A 22,856-nucleotide genomic window follows, 5' to 3' on the forward strand; every position below is an offset into this window, starting at 1 on the left:
TTTGTTATAGCTTGATAATTTTTCAGAATGAAAGAAATAACAAGCTTGTTAATAGAGTTTTCTAATATTCAAGATGGAAAAACTGGGGCTCATAAGAATGGATTTCACCACTCTAATGGGAGAAGGTATTTAACAAATAAAAGAATCTTTGAATGTCAGCTTCAGAGAAGACAAAGCATGGTAGGCAAAATCCAGGGGACTATGGGGAAGATCCTCCACTTTGCCAGGTACATCAGTGAAACCATGGGCAATATCGGCAATATCAGAGGGTGAAAGCTCTTGTGTGTGCCATTCTCATTCATTTACCAAAATAAACAGTAAAACCAAAACCAAATCTTCAACCATAGATAGGCACAAAGCACTTACTAATTTTCTGGCATTGTGCTATGCTCATAAATAAAATTGTGAGCAAAAAACCAGAGACTGCCTCTGCTCTTCTGGATTAGTACAATTTTTTGGCCAATATTATAGGTATGTACTGAACTCTAATTGTGGTTGTAACTTATTCTTTCAATTTATTAAAGAAGTTGGGCACATTTAATTATGGTCAGGCATTAAAATGTCTTAAGTAGGAGGAGGAAATGAGCAGACTTACTCTCTGGTTCTGGTATAGAGCATTGACTGAGGGGAACCCAGTAGGGGGCTGGTTCAACAGCCTTATCCAAAGGGGACACAGCAGCTTACCTTGGAGGCAGTAACATGGGTGCCAGACTAGGAAATAACATTCAAAGCAATGTTTCCAAATTCCAGAAGGTCTTCAGAATTTGAAGCAAGAAATTGAAATTCTTGGAAATTTTCTTAAAAATCTTTTCAACATTTTTCATACTCCTTCATCATTATTGTTGATATCTGAAAAATGTGTTTAATAAATAAGAATAAGCAAGAAGAAGAAGAAGGAAATTTAAGGTTGTGTCTTTACAAAGAACTGTAGCCTATAGCAATATTCAAACACTGGAAAATGCCAGCAAACATTATTTGATAATATTCCAATAAGGCAGTGTTCAGATCTTCTAGCAAGATTAATGACACTATACAGAATCATGTCAAAATTGCCAATTTTGTTTGCAAAACTTGTTATTTCTGGGAACACCACTCTAGGGTTTATATAAAGCATGCTATGTGAGTAAATTCACTAATATTCATTTTGTTTGCAAGAATGACTCACCATTAGCAGCAGAGACAGGAATACACACACAAATGGCAACAGCTACAAGGGAAATAACTGCTCAGATTCTGAATGTTTTCTGGTTGATATTTGGTTTCCATGAAATGCCCACCTGCTTTTGCTTTCAACTTGAAGTCAGTGATTTCCCCTGCACCAGAAATGTTTTGATGATATTTGTTAAACTTTATTTTTCAAAGGAGATTTATAAATTATAAATATTATAATATTTCTATCTCACTTTTCTTATTTATTCATTGATTCTTTTCTCAAAATTGGGAAATTCTGAAACCATATATTCCCTAGAAGTACTGGAAGGTAATCCAAGCATGGAAACACAGGTTTGTGAAAGATAGATTAGCTGATGGTGACTGGTTTAACATGGGTTCTCTCCAAATCAATTGGTCTTCTAAGGCAATTCATCACTATGAGGAAACTGAGACAAGTCACCAATAAACACAATTAGATAGTTAAACAACCCCACTCTCCTATCCAAAATGAGGACTGAATTTCCAAACAACATTCTCTTACCCTCTTTGAACAAGAGCTTACCTATTGAAAGAGTACTAAAACACATGTCTTTCCAAGAGACCATCAAACTCTGGACTTGGGTTAGAGAAGACGGATTAACTAGAGATCTGAGCATGATTCCCGGAGGTTGACTCCCTTTTAGGCATGTTACCAAGTAGTTTCTTGATTTAAATTCTGAAAAAAATTTTTTTTGTTCAATCACATTAGCCACTCATAAAGACTGGGTGTTTGACAACTTGTAAACCATGCCTGACTTAGAAGGCAGGATCCAGACAGAAATGTGAATGCAGAAATAAAATGAGCCGATTGGGAAAAAAAAATTTTTAAATAATCTGATAATCTCAAGTAGCAATAAAGAAATTCCAAAGGTATCAAATAATCTCCACAGTTCTCTTTGGTTCTGAATCCCAACAGGTTTCCCCCCAAATTTGTCTGAGACAAAGCAGAGAGGAAAGTAGAGATTGGATATCCATCTATTGGTTCATGGCAGTCGCCACTGGCAGAGCTTCTAATAATTCTGTCTTCCTGGGTGTGTTTTGAGAATTGTGGCAGGTGCACATAACCTAGGTATGTGTTGTTGTTAGTAGTACTGACACCTCCATCTGGGTGGAAAGTCTGTTTTCCATTCATGTATTAAGTAATTGTCATCCCTCTGGGCACTTGGCACGGTCCCTCTTGTATTGGTGCATCTGTCATAGATTTCCCCATAGGGGATATTTTTTTCAAAAGACTGTATAGGAATAAGAAAACTGGGAGGAAAATCAACCCTTCAGAGAGTCAGAGGAATGCAGTGTTCTAGAAGTATCTTAAAGAATTACAGCTATTTATAGATCTCTAAATAAATGGCCTTCCTTTGATTAGAAGAGGCACTTCTAAAAGAATTTTTAAAATAATAGGACAAGAGTAGGATGAAGTGGGAAAAATTATCTAAGACTGTCTGATATAATTTTTCAAATCAGAACTATCACATTATCACATGTACCAAAAATATTTAAAGTTATTTGAAGAGGTAGATAGCAGAGCTTCCAAAAATAATTTTTTTTTCTTTTTTTGACTAGGGATAAAACCAAGGAACTGATTGGAAATGGGAGAAGAACACTTTGGTTTGCTAAAGGTTTTTAGGATGGCAGTTTATTCTGCAGAGGCATTTGTGGCTAAAGAAATTGGATAGGATATTATTGTGTTCTTAGAAGACATCATATGCTGGGGAGACCAGAAAATATTTTCAAAATGGTATTCAGTTTTTTTTTAAAGTATAATTATTGGACTCCATTTGCATCCATGTTGAGGAAATTAGTGCAAATTCAATAAGAATAAAAAGTGTTAGAGATGGGCAGTGAGGAGGATTTAGTACTGGGTCCTAAATGACCACACAGATGATGAAAGGAAAGCAGATTATTAAAATCTGCCAATAAATCTAGGAAGTTCAGCTAACGAGAGTACTTGAGAGCAATGATTTTCAACTTTGGATACCCACTGACTTGCTTGAAGAGTTTTTAAAGCTTGAGAAAAATACCCGTTAGCCTTCCAACCTCTAGAATAGTTCTCAAAGTTTCTGGTCATCTTGTTACTTGTTAAAAATGCAAATGTTAACATACCCTAGTCCTAATAAATTAGAAATTCTAATGGTGGGACTTTCCAGATGATTCTGAGAGTGGCTTTTTTTCAGGTGCTATGTTGAACAGAGGGGAAAGATTCAAACTGGCTTATGAACTCTGGAACAAATTTCCTAAACTTACTCAGTCTCCAAATTTGCCTCTATAAAATGGGAACATGAAAATTCTTACCTCACTGGGTTGTTAGGATGTTTACATGAAGTGGAGAATGTCCAGTGCTAATCAGGTAAAATCCTAATAAACATGACCTTGTACTTTGATCCTATGCTTTGATCTCTGTGCTTCTGTTTCTGTCACTTGTCATTCCATGATCTGCACTCGGGTAGTAGGAATCACTGCCGCTCCTTCTCAGGATGCTTGTCTCACCTTCCCATGCCATTCTTGCTGCTGGGAGCTGTTTCTTTCACACAGACAATCCCTCCACATGGGTAGAAGTAATCCCTCACAATTTTTCACCTCTAAGGGAAAAATATTCTCAGGGAAATGGTGGAGGAACACCTTTCACAAAACGTATCTATCACCCCTTCCAGGGTTCCCGAGGCCATGGCCTTGGATTTAGGGGTATTCATAGAATCATAGAGAGATTTGTTTCTAGCTTTGTCTTCCAGAATCTGGGAATGGAGATGTTCAAGGTTAATGGTGGCAAACTGACAGATAGCATCAGCCACATCTGCTGATGAGGTGATGGGGCCTTTGCTGGTGCTTGTTGTCCCTGGAGTTTCTGTGCCACTGACTTTCTGTGGCAAGGGAAGACCCTTATGAATAAGGAGGATGGACTTAGGTGAGAACCAGATTGAACTGGGAGATAGCAGAAATGCTTCTGCAGGAAGACTCTCAATTCCTAGACTAGAGGGGACACAGAATGAGAGAGTCCTGAGTTACCAGACACCTGCATTTGATTTTAAACCTTAGTCACTTATTAGATAATAAGTCAAGGGGTATATTATATAAGATCTTATTTTTTTCACTTATAAAATGGAAATAACACTTCTAACTTGTTGGGGTTGACGTGAAGATTGAACTAAATGAAACATGCGGAAGTATCTTGGATTATAAACTCACCATAAGGTAGTTTGTGGTGGTCACAAAAGGCAGCCAAGTGTGGAATCAGATGTACTTGAACTTCTGCCCTAGACACTTTCCAGCTATGTGACCTTGTACTCAACCTCTTTGAGCCTGGCTTTCCGGCTCATGAAAAGCGACAATTTTATGCTTCCCTCCCAGGTTAACAGAAGCCTGCAGGATCAGGCAGAGTGGAGTCTTGGCAGGTGTCATAAGCTACTTCAGGGCTGCTGGGCTGCATCTCCAGGGGCTTCTGTGTGCTTGTGACTCCTGGAGACTGTCAGGTCTGCAGGATCCCACGTATGGTCCATGATGTCAAGTTCATCTTACTGAAGCTGAGAGTCCCAGCATTTGAAGGGGAAAGACTCTTTCAAGGCACCCCATACCTTAGGAAGTCTCAGCCAGGGTCTCTGCCACCATTTCCACTGGAGGAGAAGCCACTCTCACAAGCTGTGGGTTCTAGTCATGCAGCTGCCTCATTTAGTCTATGTGTACACAAGGTCCTTCCCCACTCATCCCTTACCCACATTGGTGACTTCACCTCCCAGAGACTTTCCCATTCTCCCTGGCATGTAGCATGTTTTAAGACATGCCCTAGTTTCTCATCCTTCTTGAGCCTCTCCCTCACTCCATGTTGTGACCTTATCTTTCTCCAAAGGCACATGCTCTCTTATTGGCTTCCATTGTTCTTTGGAGGGCATGACTTCACCTGCTAGGGAGATTACAGTAGCCTCCCCTTATCCATGGCTTTGCCTTTCTGCAGTGTAGTAAACCACAGTCTGAAACTTTTAAAATACTGATAATAATAATCATAATAATTTCAAATAAAAAATTCACAAGTTTTAAATCTTACACATTCTGGGTAATGTGATGAAATCGTACGCCACCCTGCTCCATCCAACCTGGGTTACAAACTGTCCAGCACAACCACACTGTCTCCACAGTTAGTCACTTAGCAGCTGTCTCAGTTATTGGCTCTACCGTCTCAGTAGCATATATTGTTATAATTGTTCTATTTTATTATTAAGAGTTGTTGCTAATCACTTGCTGTGCCTAATTTATAAATTAAACATCATAGATATGTATAACAACAACAACAACAACAAAACAGTATACATAGGATTCAGAACAACCAAAGTTTCAGGCATCCACTGGAGCTGAAACTTGTCTCCTGTGGACAAAGAAGGGCTATGGTATTCTTCTTTTAGGGCAGGCCCTGGGTCCCTTACAGGTCTAAGGAGGGTACTAGCTGTGACAGGAACTGGTTTATTGCCTTGTATAAGGAAAACAAGGGTAAGTCAGCTCAACCGCAGTGAGCCTAGACAGCCACTGGGGGGCGATGAAGGACCAGACTGGGAGTGTGGCTGGGGCCTTCGGACCAGGAGCCCAGGCTGGGATTCTCATCAATCAAGGAGGATGGACCAAGAAAGGCTCTCCAAGACTGTCCAGGGGTCTAAAAACCCAGGAGGGGAATCTGTGGGGGGGGGGACAGTGACCCTCAGACCTCCCACACTTGTGGATATGCCCCTGATTCCCTCAGAAGAGCTAGGGCTGCCTCTGGGGTCCTCAGTATTCTGAAATGCGGCAGGGCATCCTTCCTATAGTACATGTCCCTTTTGCACTAAACACAGTGCTGATGCAGTGGCATCCTGCTTCAGGCGGGTAGTCTAACCCTGCCATAGACCCCAGCTCGAGTCACGGGGAGGGAAGATCATACTTTATAAGACATCAGAAAGCTAAAGAAAAATACCCAGAGTAGAGGAATCCTCAGGTCCAGTCAAGCTGAGTTCCTAAAGTTGCTACTTAACAAAGCCCTTGGCAGCCAGCCTGATGGCTCCCAGGAGGTATGCGGGATGGGCTCTGTCCTGGCGTGCCCCTGCCTGACTCACCTGTCCCTCACCTGTCCCACCACTGCCCACCCTCTGCTCTGAGCTGACACAAGCCCACTGGGTTCTCTTGATGACATGGAAATGTGACTCCCCTTGGTCCCACCCATGCAGAGGCTCAGAGACACCGCCCAGGCTTATGTGGGGAGTGGGGGGATGGGTGGAGGTGGACGTACAGAGAGCATTCTGTTATGTTCTGGTAGCCCTGTTTCCTTTAGGCCTTAACCTTGGTTGGAGGCTGGGAAGGGTCACCATATTCAACGTGAGGGTTTTCCAGGCCCTAACTAGTACTCCTGGAAGCTCTGACTGCAGTTTGTGGGGGGTCAAACCGGGTGGATGGGGTTTCTTGTCTCCTGTGTCTGTGAGGCGCGGCTGGGGAATGACCCTCTGCATGACAGCTGCAGTTAATTCTGATTTATGGCCTCAGTGCTTCCCTCCACTGCAGGGAGAAGGAGCTGTCAGAATGCTTTGTGGCAGGTATGGCTGCTGTTTTCATGCCTGGTGCTTCCCCCCCTGGGCCTGCTGAGTCCTGTGTAACCTCCCTCTGCTGGGTGCAATGAGGAGGGAGAATCACTCCAGGCCCTGCCCCCTCCCCACTTCCCAAGGCCTGCCCACCTCCCTTGGGTCTGGCTGACCCTGCCCTACCCTTTCTAGTAAGCACAGCTTTCCCTCCTACCTGGGTTTTCTCTTGAGCTGGCCTTGCCCAGGCCTTCACTGCTCTCTGTCCCTAGCCCCTGATTGTTAGGTATCTTTTTTAGCTTTCATCCCTGCCTGTGCTTGCTCTTCCTCACCTGTGACTAATCTTTAGCGACATCTCCTCTCCCTGGGTATGAGCCCTCAGTGTGCAGAACCATGGCTCCTATTCTTTGTTAAATTAATTTAACAAATGTTTGTTGAGCATCCACTCTGTGCCAGTTTCTGAACTAGGTGCCAGGTAGCAGAAGAGACTTCGTGCCAGCTCTCATAGAGCCATGAGACCAGCAGATAAGCAAACAAAGAAACGGCAAGTTTACGGATAGTGATAGATGCCATAAAAACAAGTTTAGTAGTTAGGAATGTAATTGGGGTCTGTTTTCAACACATGGGGCTAGAAGTGATAGTCATACTGAGACCTGAAGGAAGAAAGTGCCTGAAGGAAGAAAGAGCCCTGTCTGCCTCTCAGTTGCCTGTGCTCCATTGCCTGTGTAAGGGAGGGGTGCATTTGGTGGAGGCACAGTAAGTGCAAAGGCCCTGAGGTAAAAATCAGCTTACAATTTATAGAAACTGATGGATGAGCAGTGTGAGTGCAAGAAGGATCAAAGGAAATAAAATATTAAACTTGACATGTCCAAGCAGAACTGCTTTCCCTACAAAACCTGGCCCCCCGTTGTCTTTGCCAGTTTAATGATGCTTACCAAGATCTAGCTCATTAGTTGTTTGCTTCTCACTGTCTGTCCCACTATGACTGAGGTACATTGGAGGCAGGAACTTTGTTATGCTCATTGCTTTATCTCTAGCACTTATTTCTTGTGCCTGGCATGGAGCCACCCCCTCAAATATGTGTTGAGGTTGGAAATGTTGCCATGATCAGACTGCGAAGAATATTCTAGGTTATGAAGCTGTAAGAAGACACTGGGAAGTTTTAAGCAGTGCAGGAAGAGACCTGTTTTGTGTTTTTTGAGTTTACTGTGGGCATGTGTGATGTGGAGAATAACTGGAAGCACAGGGGTCGGTGATTGAGCCCAAGAAACATGCTGGTGGCTTCAGCAGGACAGTAACTGTAGTTATAGGAGCAGGTTGCAAGCAGCACAATTGACAGATCAACTGGGAAGATGCTGGTGACCAGGGCCTGGACTCCTGTGTGGCCCCAGCCCTCTCTGGTTGCTGTGCTGGTTCTCAGCACAGGTGGGAGGATTATAGTCTAAGCTAAGTCATTCATACATCTCCCTTTATGCATAGTGATGAACATTGTGCCATAAAGAGCCAGGGTTGTACGGTCAGTACCCTCACTGTCCCCCTCCCCAGACCTCACACATATATACCCCTAAGGGTGTTCAGCACCATTGTAGTTTGGAGTTTCTGAAAAGATGCTGAGACAAACTGTGGAGTACAAGGCATCTATTAGGGATGAATGCCTATGACAGGAAGGGTAGGAAGCAGACTTTGCACAGAAGGAGCCAGATTACAATGTAGGCTGATGAACCCTTGGCCAACTTGGTGGATAGCTTGAGAACAAGTACCAACCATTCACTGCATGTTGGGCTGAAATGGCTGGGCTCTAGAGCCCTGTATGTAGGCTGCCTGGGAAGGTGTGAGCCCAGGTGGGTGACTGTTCTGCAGGGTCTGAGAGCTAGAAGCACCTGCTGATTGCACTCCCCAGGAGCTGGGCAGCAAACCCATCCTTGAAGTGTGAACTTCCAGCAAGAGTTTCTGCCACAGTTTGGGCCCTTTATAGGCCTTGGAGTTGACTTGCCTGAACAAACCACTGACTTTAGCTCAGAGCATCTTTTCAAACTTGGGGGAATATCCACAGATGGACTTAGATATGTGAGACTCATTCAGAGGGCAACTTCAGAGTCACTTCAGCATCTGCTGTGCCACAGAAAGATGTGGGCTTTGTGGCCAGTGGTCAGAATTCTAATCTTGTTTTTGCCACATGCCAGTTCGTGACCACAGGCAAAGTAACAAGCTTCCTATATTCTGCTGGCCTCATCTTCCCATTGGTCTATGGGTGTTGAATGCCACTTGCTGTCAGGAATTTGTGCCCTTATCTTATATAGACATGGTTCCTGCAAGTCCCTGGAAGGCAGGGGCCGTTATTCACACTTGCGGACATGTGAGTAGGAGTAACCATTTGTTTATTGATCTGTTGCTTCACCAAACTATGAGCACTACCAATTTCAAGGCTGAAAACTTAGGGCCCAGTCCAGAGCTGGCACCCAATACATTAGCTGCAACATTTAAAACCTACCATGACACACTGGGGTCTCAATAGCACCCCAATAGTCTGTTCATGACATGCTCTGGAAATAAGGCCAAATTTTACTCTGGTATCAGTGTTTTTTCCTGGAATCTCATTTGCATTGTGGGTGACATACTGTCCCCAAGTGGATTGTAAAGTTGATCTTGAGTGAAGCATTTGCCACAGCTCGCTTTTCAGTAGCAATTTAGCATCACCCTGGTAAACCTGCCTGGGCTTCTTCCAGTCACCTCTCTTCCACCTATGAAGATCTGTGTTTTCTCTAGGTCATAAGAGGGAAGATTGCAATTCCAAAGAAGGAAACCACAGCCTTTGATAAGACTACAAAGAACTGAAGTTTGGTCATTTTGGCAAAATGCTCCTTGCTTGTTCAAGGTAAAACCCTTCACTCTGCTCCATAACACCAGGTGTAGTGGGATGAGCACTTGGTGTGGATCCTTCAAGCCCTGAGTTAAGTTCTGTTGGCATTGAACTAGTCTACTGAACTGAGAGTTTTGACTCCCTTATCTGAGATATTTATTGTGCTAGTCAGCTTTTGTTACTGTGACTAAAATACCTGACAAGAACAACTTAGAAGAGGAAAGACTTATCTTGGCTCCTGGTTTCAGGGGATTTAGTTCAGGTCAGCTGACTGCAAGCCAGAAACATCATGATGGAAGGGGATGGATAAGGGAAGATATTCTGCTGTGACTGCTGGAGAGTAGAGAGGATGGAAGGTGGAGGCCAGGGTAAAGATAACCCTTCCAAGGCATACCCCCAGTGACCTACTTCCTCCAAATAGGACTCACCTGCCAATAGTCCATTCTACTCTCAATGGATTAATCCACTGATGACATTGGAACACTTAAGATCCAATCATTGCCTGAAAGTCCCATCTATGAACCTTGTAGCATTGGGGATCATACTTTCAACACATGAACTTTTGGGGGACATTCCAGATCCAAACTGTAACACTTATTTTGCTGTTAGTTGAGGACTGATGCACCACACTGTAGAATGGCTGCTACTTGGTATTCGCTTTTCAAAACTTTGCAATTATCATCACTTTTTCCTTTTGCAGGGATGGTAGAGGAGAAAGCCCATTTCTTTTGGTCTTCCTTGCACTGTTTATACCATCTTGCCCCATCTATGTTCAAGGTTTTTAGTTCCCTCAAAGATCAGAGGTACTGGGACAGAGGAGTGTTCTGGGCAGTGTAGGGAAACTTCCAAGGTCTATCTAGAGCATCCTGGAGATCTGGAGGTGGGTGGGGAGGTGGTGAGGCAATGGACTTAATCCTGGTACTTGAACTTGCTCCTGGATCCTACTTCCCTCGATGACAGTTGAGTCATATGTCTTCCACAATGTGAGGACACAGTGTTCCTCCCCATCAAGGTGCCATCTTGGAAGCACAGTAGCCCTCATCAGACAAACCCAATCTGCCACACCTTGATCTTGATCTTTCCAACCTCCAGAATTGTGATAAAACAAATTTCTCTTCTTTATAATTATTCAGCTTCAGGTATTTTTCAGCATAAAATGGACCAAAACTGTAGCTGGCAATTAGCAGAATTAAGAGAGGTGAAGAGGGAGTCCAGCTCGACTATAGACCTGTGATCTCATGAATGGGGAAATGGGAAACACCAGTAGTGGCTTTGGACAGCATACTTAGTTCAGTACACCGATTGGTGCTCACTAACAGGTTCTCCCCATGGTTCCGGTTCTGAGTCCTGTTCTCAGGGTGGATGGGAGAAATTGCAGGCACTCATGTAACATGGACTGAAGAGAACCCAAGCTTTCAGAATTCCTCAGACAACACATCCCCAGACTCAATGAGGTGTGTACCAGTCCAGTTCTGCTTTGTGCTGTTGGGAGGCAGAGATTAGACCAGCACTCAGAGGTGGGGGTTTCTAATTGGACCAAATGCCAACAAATAGCACTTGACCTTCTGGCTAGGAAGCAATTTAGTGGTAAGTGAGTCTCCCAGGACCAGCTGTGTGCTGGTTACATGTGAAGTAGAATCTAATAGACCTAATAAAACAATTCAAATAAATTTACTTCTGCTCAATTAGGAACAGAAGTATTGTAGCATTTAACATCTTTATTCTTTTGGCATTCAGCTTCTAAATCACTAGTGTGAAATTTTGAATCCTAAACATGACATGCATTTTTTTCTAGAAACTTTGATCTCTGTATGATTTATAAATTATTTTTCGGATTTATAATTATATTTTATTTAAATTAGTACATTGCTGTAATTTAAATTTTTGGTCTAAATACCTTGAGGGAAATGATCCACTACCTGGCTTTCCCTAGTGAACTCTCCAATGGAAAGGATTCTGGCTAATGGGAAAAAGAAATCTTCATGTCTCTGACAAAATTTTTTATATTTCTCTCTTCCATGGGCACATGATCTTGTGCTCTCTCTCATTCTCTTCCAGGCTTCCATGTATATGATAGGAGGTAAAGAGAGAGGGTTTTTGGAAAGTTCTGAATTTTAACAAGCTTATTTTCCTTCTCCAGATGTTTAGAAGTGATATCAAGGCAAAATACTACTTGTTTTTTATTGTGACTCAGATAGGAAACCATTGGTTGTATTTTTCAATGTATCTTGTCCAGACCTCTTAAACTAGTGACGTTACCCACTTCTTAGTAGTCACTCTGAAAGGTCATGTACTTATTCCAGAGATACCTTTGTTATTCCCAACAGACCTTTCAGTGGCCATTCTATTATTTTAAGAAGATTCTTAGGGTCACTTTACTAACTGCACAAGAAATTTAACCTCATTTCTCCACAAACACTATGGAAGGAAGCAAGGGGTACAGAGGGACAGTATAATTCAACATACTCCCCATCAAGTTAGATTCTTAATGATCTTGGGCTAGTTTTCCAACATTTAAATCCATCCTCCTGTAACAAAGACAACCTTACCAGGAGATATCAAAAGAAGCTTGGGAAATAATTTTGAAGCTGGAGCTTTTCAATTATGTTGAGCCATGAAGCACATTTGAAATAAGTATCAAACCCATTAAAAATACTACCTTGAGGAACAGTATCATTAGCCATGTGATATTTAATTCTGCATGTTCACCTTACAGGTTATTTATACCACATAAAGCTATTGTGTTTCAAAGTCTGTACTTTGTGCTATTCCACATCATCCAGGGCTCAAAAGTTCATTGGGTCATGGCTTTATTTTTCTTCTTTGTTTCCCAGAGTTGCTGATGATCTGGATCATTCCATTTCCTCTTCCCCTATAGTTAAGACTCAGGTGTGGATGTGGATTTGCCTGACCTATATTGGTTAGTGATGTTCTGGGATAACAGGATAAAAGACATGGAGCGCTGCTAAGAGGTTCCAGGAGGTCTTCCTACCTTCTTGAGCAGACATTGGTGGTGAACCAGGCTTTGAAATACTCTTATGGTTTGGATCTTAAATGTCCCCCAAAGGTAAAAATGCTGAATGCTTGGTCAGCCTGCAGTGATACTGGGAAGTTGATGGAAACTTTAGTAGGCTGGGCCTAAAGGAAGGAAGTTAGGTCATTGGAGATATGCCCTTGAAGGTGATATTTGGGCCCCATCCCTTCATTTCTCCATTTGTTTGCTGCCATGAGGTGAGCAGTCTCCTCTGCCATGTGCTCCCCACCATGATGGCATGCCTTCCACAAGGTCAAAGGTAACAGTGACCATGGAATGTTTCTCAGAAACCATGAGCCAAAATAAGTCCATTAAGTTGATTTTCCCAGGCATTTTTATCATGTGACCAAAAGCTAACACAAACACATTTCTCTTTGAGGCCTGATGTCTCTACCTGGCCCCTCTTGATGACTCAGTCAAGCTGTGGAGATGATGTATGTGTGTGTGTGAAAGAGGCAGAGTATGTGTAGAATCACAATTTAACAATGCCAGGAAGTTATTGTAGGTAGTAGAAAATGTGGAGCTAGTTCTGCAACCACCGCCTCCCACCAAATCTTTCCTCAGCTACCAGGTCACTTACAGGTTTAGATATTGTCTCAAGAAGCCCCCTTGGAACTAGCAAGATGGTGGACTAGAGGGTGACTGCATCTCCCATCGCTCCAGAACCCAGGATTCAAGAAGGGGAGGCATTGAAAGACTCGGACTAACATAGAGCCGCGGGGTGAGTCTCTCCCACCAGGTGAAGCTCGGCTTGGGCAGCAGGCCCGGACAGGGGCAGCTTCTCGGAGCAGAGCAGGGCAGCTAGAATCTTCCCCAAGCAGCCCTGCTCCCTCCGGCAGCAGGCTTGTTCCTCAGCCAGCTTCTTGGAGCAGGTTGCCCAGTGAGAGCCTTTCCACACAGAGCCAACTCCAAGCCCCGGACCCAGCAGCAGGCCCTGACCCACAGGCAGCTTCTGGGACCAGGGCAGGGCAGCCAGAGACTTCCCCAAGCAGCCCTGCTCCCTCTGGCGGCAGGTGCGATCTATAGCCAGCTCCTCAGAGCAGACCCGCCCAGTAAGAACTTTTCCGCACAGAGGCAGCCCCCAGCCCTGGAACCAGTAGCGGGCTAGGGGCAGCTTTCTTCAGAAGCACTGCATTATCAAGTTCCTCCAAGACTTCAGGCTACTGAAGGCTGGAGGTGATATACTGGAAATCTACAGGGACACTATAAGCCAAAGAGGAAATCTGCAATATCTCAGAGTCCCACTGATATCTGACCAATATGAGAAAACAAGGGAAGAAAATGTCCCAGATAAACCTAGATACTATATCAATAAAACCCAATGACAGCATAGCAGAAGAAATGTCTGAAAGGGAGTTCAGAATGTACATAATTAAAATAATCAGGGAAGCAAACAAGGAGATGAAAGAGAAAATGCAGGCATTGAAGGGGGAGATGAAAGAGTAAATGCAGGCATTAAATGATCGCACCAATCAACAGTTAAAAGAGCAAATATGGGAAGCAAGAGATCATTTCAATAAAGAGAGATACTGAAAAAAAAAAACAAAAACAAACAGAAATCCTTGAAATGAAGGAAACGATAAACCAAGTTAAAAACTCCATAGAAAGTATAACCAATAGGATAGAACACTTGAAAGACAGAACCTCAGACATTGAAGACAAAATATTTAATCTTGAAAACAAAGTTGAACAAACAGAGAAGATGATAAGAAATCATGAACAGAATCGCCAAGAATTATGGGATATCTTGAATGGCCAAATTGAAGAATTATTGGGATTGAGGAAGGCTTAGAGAAACAAACCAAAGGAATGAACAATCTATTCAATGAAATAATATCAGAAAATTGCCCAAATCTGAAGAATGAAAGGGAAAACCAGGTACAAGAGGCTTATAGGTCTCCAAATATACAAAATTACAACATACCCACACCAAGGCACATTATTATGAAAATACCTAACATACAAAATAAAGACAGAATTTTAAAGGCCACGAGAGAAAAGAATCAAATTACATTCAGGGGGAAACCAATAAGAATATCAGCAGATTTTTCAGTCCAGACCCTAAAAGCTAGAAGAGCCTGGAACAACATTTACCAAGCCCTGAAAGAAAACGGATGCCAACCAAGAATCTTATACCCAGCAAAACTTAGTTTCAGATTTGACGATGAAATAAAATCCTTCCATGATAAACAAAAGCTAAAAGAATTTACAAAAAGAAAGCCGGCATTACACAACATTCTTAGCAAAATATTTCATGAGGAAGAGATGAAAAACAATGATGCAAATCAGCAATGGGAGGAACTAACCTAAAAGAATAGCCAAATAAAGGAGAAACCAAATCATGTCAAAAAACAAAAAAGAGTCAAATGACTGGGAATACAAATCATATCACAATAATAACCCTGAATGTTAATGGCCTGAACTCATCAATCAAAAGACATAGACTGGCAGATTGGATTAAAAAGAAAAATCCAACAATATGCTGCCTGTAAGAGACTCATCTCATAGAAAGAGATACCCACAGACTAAAGGTGAAAGGATGGGAAAAAACATACCACGCACATGGACACAGCAAAAAAGCTGGAGTATCCATCCTCATTTCAGATAATGTGGACTTCAAGCCAAAACTAGTCAGAAGGGATAAAGAAAGACATTAGATACTGCTTAAGTGAAGCATAAATCAGCAAGACATAACAATCATAAATATCTATGCCCCGAACATTGGCTCATCCATGTACGTCAAACAAATCCTTCTCAATTCCAGAAATCAAATAGAACACAACACAATAATATTAGGCGATTTTAACACACCTCTCTCACCACTGGATAGATCTTCCAAACAAAAATTGAATAAAGAAACCATAGATCTCAATAACACAATCAACAATTTAGACTTAACAGACATATATAGAATATACCATCCAAAAAAGAACGAATACACTTTCTTCTCAGCAGCACATGGATCCTTCTCTAAAATAGACCATATTTTATGCCACAAAGCTACTGTTAGCAAATACAAGAAGATAGAGATACTACCTTGTATTCTATCAGATCATAATGGATTGAAATTAGAAATAAATGACAGAATAAAAAACAGAAACTTCTCCAATACCTGGAGATTAAATAATACACTATTATATGATGAATGGATAACAGAAGATATCAGGAGGAAATAAAAAAGTTCTTAGAAGTAAATGAGAACAAAGACACATCAAATCAAAATCTCTGGGACACTATGAAAGCAGTACTTAGAGGAAGATTTATTTCATGGGGTGCATTCAAAAAAAGAAGTAAAAATCAACAAATAAACGATTTAACACTACAGCTCAAAGCCCTAGAAAAAGAAGAGCAGACCAACACCAAAAGTAGTAGAAGACAGGAAATAGTTAAAATCAGAGCTAAAATCAACGAAATTGAAACAAAAGAAACAATCGAAAAAATTAACAAAATAAAAAAAATTAAAAAAAACAAAAATAAACAAAATTGATAAACCCTTAGCCACACTAACAAAGAGAAAGAGGGAGAAAACTCAAATTACTAAAATTCAGGAACAAGGAATTATCACAACAGACACGAGTGAAATACAAAACAAAATTAGAAGCTATTTTGAAAATCTATACTCCAACGAAACAGAAAACCTCAAAGACATCGACAAGTTTCTAGAGACATATGAATCACCTAAACTGAACATGGAGGACATACACAACTTAAATAAATCAATTTCAAGCAATGAAATAGAAGCGGTCATCAAAAGCCTACCAACAAAGAACAGCCCAGGACCAGATGGGTTCTCAGCTGAGTTCTACAAAACCTTTAAAGAAGAGCTCATTCCAATACTTCTCAAAGTATTCCATAAAATAGAAGAGGAGGGAACCCTCCCAAACTCATTCTATGAAGCCAGTATCACCCTGATACCTAAACCAGACAGAGACACATCGAGGAAAGAAAATTTCAGACCAATATCCTTAATGAACGTTGATGCAAAAATTCTCAACAAAATTTTAGCAAATCGCATCCAAAAATATATTAAAAAAATAGTGCACCATGATCAAGTGGGTTTTATCCCAGGGATGCAAGGTTGGTTCAACATCCGGAAATCAATATATTTCATTCAGCATATCAACTGACTTAAAGTTAAGAATCACATGATTATTTTGATAGATGCAGAAAAAGCATTCGATAAAATACAGCATCCCTTCATGCTCAAAACACTAGAAAAAATAGGGATAGTGGGAACATTCCTTAACATTGTAAAGGCCATCTACGCTAAGCCCATGGCTAATATCATTCTAAATGGTGAATATATTCTAAATGGTGAAAACTGAAAGCATTCCCCCTAAAAACTGGAACAAGGCAGGGATGCCCTCTTTCACCACTTCTATTCAACATTATCCTTGAAACTCTACCCACAGCAATTAGACAAACCAAAGAAATTAAAGGGATACAAATAGGAAAAGAAGAACTCAAACTATACCTATTTGCTGATGACATGAATATATATTTAGAGGAACCTGGAAATTCCACCAGAAAACTTTTAGAACTCATAAGGGAATTCAGTAAAGTAGCAAGTTACAAGATCAATGTCATAAATCCAATGCATTTTTATACATAAGTGATGAATCTTCAGAAAGAGAAATTAGGAAAACTACCCCATTCACAATAGCTTCGAAAAAAATAAAATACTTGGGAATCAATCTCACAAAAGAGGTGAAAGACCTCTACAATGAGAACTACAGAACACTAAAGAAAGAAATTAAAGAAAACCTGAGAAGATGGATAAATCTCCCATGTTCTTGGATAGGCAGAATTAATATTGTCAAAATGGCCATACTACCAAAAGTGCTATACAGATTCAATGCAATTCCAATTAAAATCCCAATGATTACCTTACAGAAATAGAGCAAGCAATTATGAAATTCACCTGGAAGAATAAGAAACCCAGAATAGCTGAAGCAATCCTTAGCAGAAAGAGTGAAGCACGGGGTATTCCAATACCAGATCTTCAACTCTACTACAAAGCAATAGTAACAAAAACGGCATGGTATTGGTACCAAAATAGAAAGGTAGATCAGTGGTACAGAATAGAGGACATGGACACAAACCCAAATAAATACAATTTTCTCATACTAGACGAAGGGACCAAAAATATGCAATGGAGAAAAGATAGCCTCTTCAACAAATGGTGCTGGGAAAACTGGAAATCCATATGCAACAGAATGAAACTAAACCCTTATATCTCACCCTACACAAAACTCAACTCAAAATGGATTAAGGACCTCAAAATCAGACCAGAGACCCTGCATCTTACAGAAGGAAAAGTAGGTCCAAAGCTTCAACATTTCGGCTTAGGATCAGATTTCCTTAACAGGACTCCTATAGCACAAGAAATAAAAGCAAGAATCTACAACTGTGATAGATTCAAACTAAAAAGCTTTCTCTCAGCAAAGGAAACTATCAGTAATGTGAAGAGAGAGCCTACAGAGTGGGAGAAAATCTTTGCCACTCATATTTCAGATAGAGTGTTAATTTCCAGAATATATAAAGGACTCAAAAAACTCTACACCAAGAATACAAATAATCCAATCAACAAATGGGTTAAGGAAATGAACAGACTCTTCACAGAAGAAGATCCACAAGAAATCAACAGATATTTGATAAAATGTTCACCATCTCTAGTAATAAGAGAAATGCAAATCAAACTACCCTAAGATTCCATCTCACCCCAATTAGAATGGCGATTATCAAGAATACAAGAAACAATAGGTATTGGCGAGGATGTGGGGAAAAAGGTACACTCATACATTGCTGGTGGGGTTGCAAATTAGTGCAGCCACTCTGGAAAGCAGTATGGAGATTCCTCAGAAAGCTTGGAATGGAACCACCATTTGACCCAGCTATTCCACTCCTTGACCTATACCCAAAGGACTTAAAATCAGCATATTACAGAGATACAGCCACATCAATGTTCATTGCTGCTCAATTCACAATAGCCAGATTGTGGAACCAACCTAAATGTCCTTCAATTGATGAATGGATAAAAAAACTGTGGCATATATATATACAATGGAATATTACTCAGCCATAAAGAATGATAAAATTATGGCATTTGCAGGCAAATGGATGAAATTGGAGAATATCATGCTAAGTGAGATAAGCCAATCTCAAAAAACCAAAGGATGAATGATCTTGCTGATAAGCGGATGATGACATATAATGGGGGGTGGGAGGGGTTAGCATTAGGGTTAGGGTTAGGTTTATGGTTAGGTTTAAGGAAGGTGGCAAGAATGGAGGAAGGAAGGACTGTATAGAGAGAAAAGAGCGGTGGGAGGGGTGGAAAGGAAGGGAAAAAATAACAGAATGAGTCAAACAACATTACCCTATGTAAATTTATTATTACACAAATGGTATGCCTTTACTCCATGTGCAAACAGAGAAACAACATGTATCCCATTTGTTTACAATAAAAAAAAAAAAGAATCCGCCTTGTAGAAAATACATATTGTACCTAGTAGGTGGGCACATTCATTGATACCAGCTACTGACAATTATACAAATTTTACAGGAAATAGCTCACCTGCTCACCAAAAAGCGGCTTCAGTATTCTGTGGAAGCAGCAGCCAGGATGAGTCTCTCTCACCTTCAGATGGGAAGGTTGAGAGGGAGGTAACCAAGATAGAAAGACAGCAAAGGTCTAGCATACAGGGACAAGTCCAGCAGGCATTCCTGGGACTGGTGAAGGGACAATGAGAAACCTTCCCTTAGAGCCTGGGGAAGGAGACCTCTGGCAAATCCTATTCTTCCTTTTTGTACCTAGGTGTGACCTTGTCCTTTTTGCTTTGTCACTGCTCCCCTCCCATCCAGCTACCTGGGAGAGGTAAAAGGAAGGGTGTTAAATTTGAAGAAATTATCCTTCCTATTCTTCCTTGAGGTGGACTCAAGGCAATATTTCTCAAAGAGATGATGCAAACTTGGTTTTAAAATTGTGAAGTAGTGTCACTAAGTAGTATCACTTCAATTTTCTATTGAAGCTGGGAGGTTTCTGGAACCAAAGGGGAACTGCTTTGTGTCTTTTTAGCTTGGTCATATGATTTGTGGTAGTTTCTTTGGCCCGGAAAGCTGTTTTCTGGGGCAGTGACCCTTTGGATATCAATGAATTGCACACTAGAGAGGTGAGAGGAAGAAAATTAGCCTAGATGTGGCATTTGGGACTTGCATCACAATACTGATAGACCTTTGAATGTCCTTATTTATAGTTAAATTTTTCTAGTCACTCAGATATGTAAAATTCTGATTTCTTTTTCTGCTAAATATCTGTCCTCTGTTACAGTTTGGAGATGAGGTGTCCCCCCAAAGCTCCTGTTAATGTAGGATATTGAGCTGAATGATTAGACTATGAGAGCCATGACCTAATCTGTTAATTAAAACAGTTGATGGATTAATAATTTCAAAAGACTACTAACTGGGTGGTAACTGCAGGCAAGTAGGGTGTGGCTGGAGGAGGTATGTCACTGGGGGTGTCCCCTGGAAGGGTTCATCTTCCCTGCAGCTCCTTGCCCTCTCTTTCTGCCTTCCATGAGTGAAGTAGCACTTCTCTGCCGCACCCTTCTACCATGATGTTCTGCTTCTCCTTGGACCTAGAGCAATGGTGTTATCCAACCACGGACTGAACTTCTGAATCTATGAACCAAAATAAACTGTTCCTTCTCTGAGTTTTTTTTTTTTTTTTAATCAGGTAATTTGTCACAGTTTCAAAAAGCTGTCTAACACACCCTCGGAATTCAATCTTATCCCATTCAACAGAGTACTTCCTTGTCCTGTGACATTGAGACAGTAGCACCTGACTTATTGATTGTTGTCCAGATTAGATGAATAATGTTCCTAGGAGTCTGATCTCTGTACCTATCATCTTATATAACTTTTGATGTATTATATAAAATTTTCTGGCTCATTTTGCTCAAAGGCTAAATAATTCAGAAGGATGCTAGTTTTTGTTCTGTTTTTATTTATGTAGCTTTAACATTTCTTTAGTAATAGGGGAAATAGAAATATCAAAATGAAAATTGCAAAGATAATGATAACAAGACGCTATTGGGTTGTAGATGGAAACAGGAGGGTTTAGATGGTCATAAGTAAAGCTTCATCTCACCTTTTTTGGATGCCACATACACCCATCCTGCATATAGTGAGACTGGGACTTTAAAAAGTCACATTAAATCTGATATATTTTGTGCAGGCTCAAATTCCATGCTGGCTCAGGCTAATATCCATAAAGTGACTGTACCTTTCTCATAATTTCTGTTCCTTTTTCACTCTGTGGGGACTGCAGGCAGATGCCTGTAGGATGTGAGTTTAAATCATTGGTGGGTTTCCATCTGTGCTAGGTTAGTGATTCCAACCCACCTGGGCTGAAGGAGGATAGTGGAGAGGTTGTACAACAGCAGGATGTGATAGCTCAGCTAGAAACTCCACCAACCAAAGAAAGAAGAGTGGTACTGTTTCCTCAACCTGACAGAGCTCCTGGGAAAGACTGATTCTTAGGTCAATGTAATGAATTTTAAGACTTCTTGAGAATTTCCTGGTCTAGGAGGCACAGAGATAGGATGGTGGTGGGGTTGGGGGGGCTGTGGGTTTTTGTGTTGAGGAGATAGGAATGGGAAGGGTGTGCTATTGTTGAGAGTCCATGATCCTTTGGGGATGGATGCTTGCACCTGTGGTTTGATGAATGCCTTATCCAAGGACTGAGTCAACAACCCCTTCCAGAGAGCATTGGAGCATTAGCGTTCGTTGACTTTCAGACATTTTTAGATTAGGAGTGGGGGAGCGCTCCTGACTTTGAAATTGGCTGTCAGTGAGTAGCTTATCTCATTGTCAAGACATTGTTCTTTTATCTAAAATTTTGGTCACAAGAGACAGTCCTAATTGGATCACAACTCCATTTAAGTCACCAAAGGATACTGAACATATGGGATGCTTACAATGTGTCAGGCATACAGTGTCAGGAACTAACAACCAGGTGAACAATATTGTGGTTCTGATTTCATGCAACTCAAAAAACAGGAGATCTGCTGTGCTAGCTGTGTTCCAGTCTCTGTCCTAAGTTCTTGGCCTTTAATCTTTATACAGTAACTTTGTGCAGAAAAGGTATTAATATTTTCTGTTTTAGAGATGAGGAAATTGAGTTACAGATTAATTAACTTACCTAAAATAACACAACTTGTAAATTACAGAGTCAGGCAGCCTGAATCTAGGATTGGAGCTGAAACTATTACAGTTTGCTGCATCTGACCATTAAGGAGGCTACATACAAGGCAAATATGCTTAAGTGCTATGAAGGGGTAAGAATAGGGGCTGTGAGAGCAGAGAGAACCGTGTGTAGGAAGATGAGAGCAACCAGACACTACATCCCAGAGGAAGTGATGTCTGAGTTGAGACCCAAGGTATGTTTGCTTGTTAGCCAGACCAAATGCAAATGTGGGTTCCAGGTGGAAGCAAAAGTAAATGAAAACTCTCATAGTGGGAGAGAGCATGGCTTGTTTATATTTAAAGCACTGAATGTAACTGGATCACATTTCACATAAGGGAAATATTTAGAAATGAAGTTTCAGAGGTTTTCTCTAATAATTTAGCATCTATTATGTGTCAGGCATTATGCTAGCCTCTGGTAAGACTACATTAATTGTTATAAATAAAATGCTTCCCCCCATTCAGCTTTACAGTCTATAAAACCAAACAATATCTTCTCTGTTAAAAAAATTAAAGTCAGAAGAAGACAACAAGGCATGTGACATGACTTGCAATATCATACTGATTGTTTAATACACTTACTAAAAAGGATTTAATACTCTAGGGTAATGTACCTGTGTTTGACTTGGTGCTTTACTATTATAAAATGAAAATTTAGTTAAATACACTGTGTGGGTGCCTGTCTGGTAGAAAGATAACCTCCAGGGTTACAGTTTTATTGTCCTATAGAATGTTAACAAATTTTGTCTCTGTCTCAGTGCGTTAATTTGCTCTTGTTGTCATAGCAAATTACCAAGGATTTAGTGGCTTAAAACAACACAAAGCAATCACCTTACAGTCTGGAGGTCAGAAGTTCAGTACAGGTCTTACCAGACTAAAATCAGGGTGTCTGCAAGCTTTGCTTGTTCTGGGTAGACTGTTTTCTGAGTCATTGGAAGAATTCAATTCCATGAAAGTGTGTGACAGAGGTACCATGTTCTTGCTGAGTCCAAGTGGAGGGCCA

Source organism: Sciurus carolinensis, chromosome 6, assembly GCF_902686445.1.
Source record: "Sciurus carolinensis chromosome 6, mSciCar1.2, whole genome shotgun sequence".
Lineage (NCBI taxonomy): Eukaryota > Metazoa > Chordata > Mammalia > Rodentia > Sciuridae > Sciurus > Sciurus carolinensis.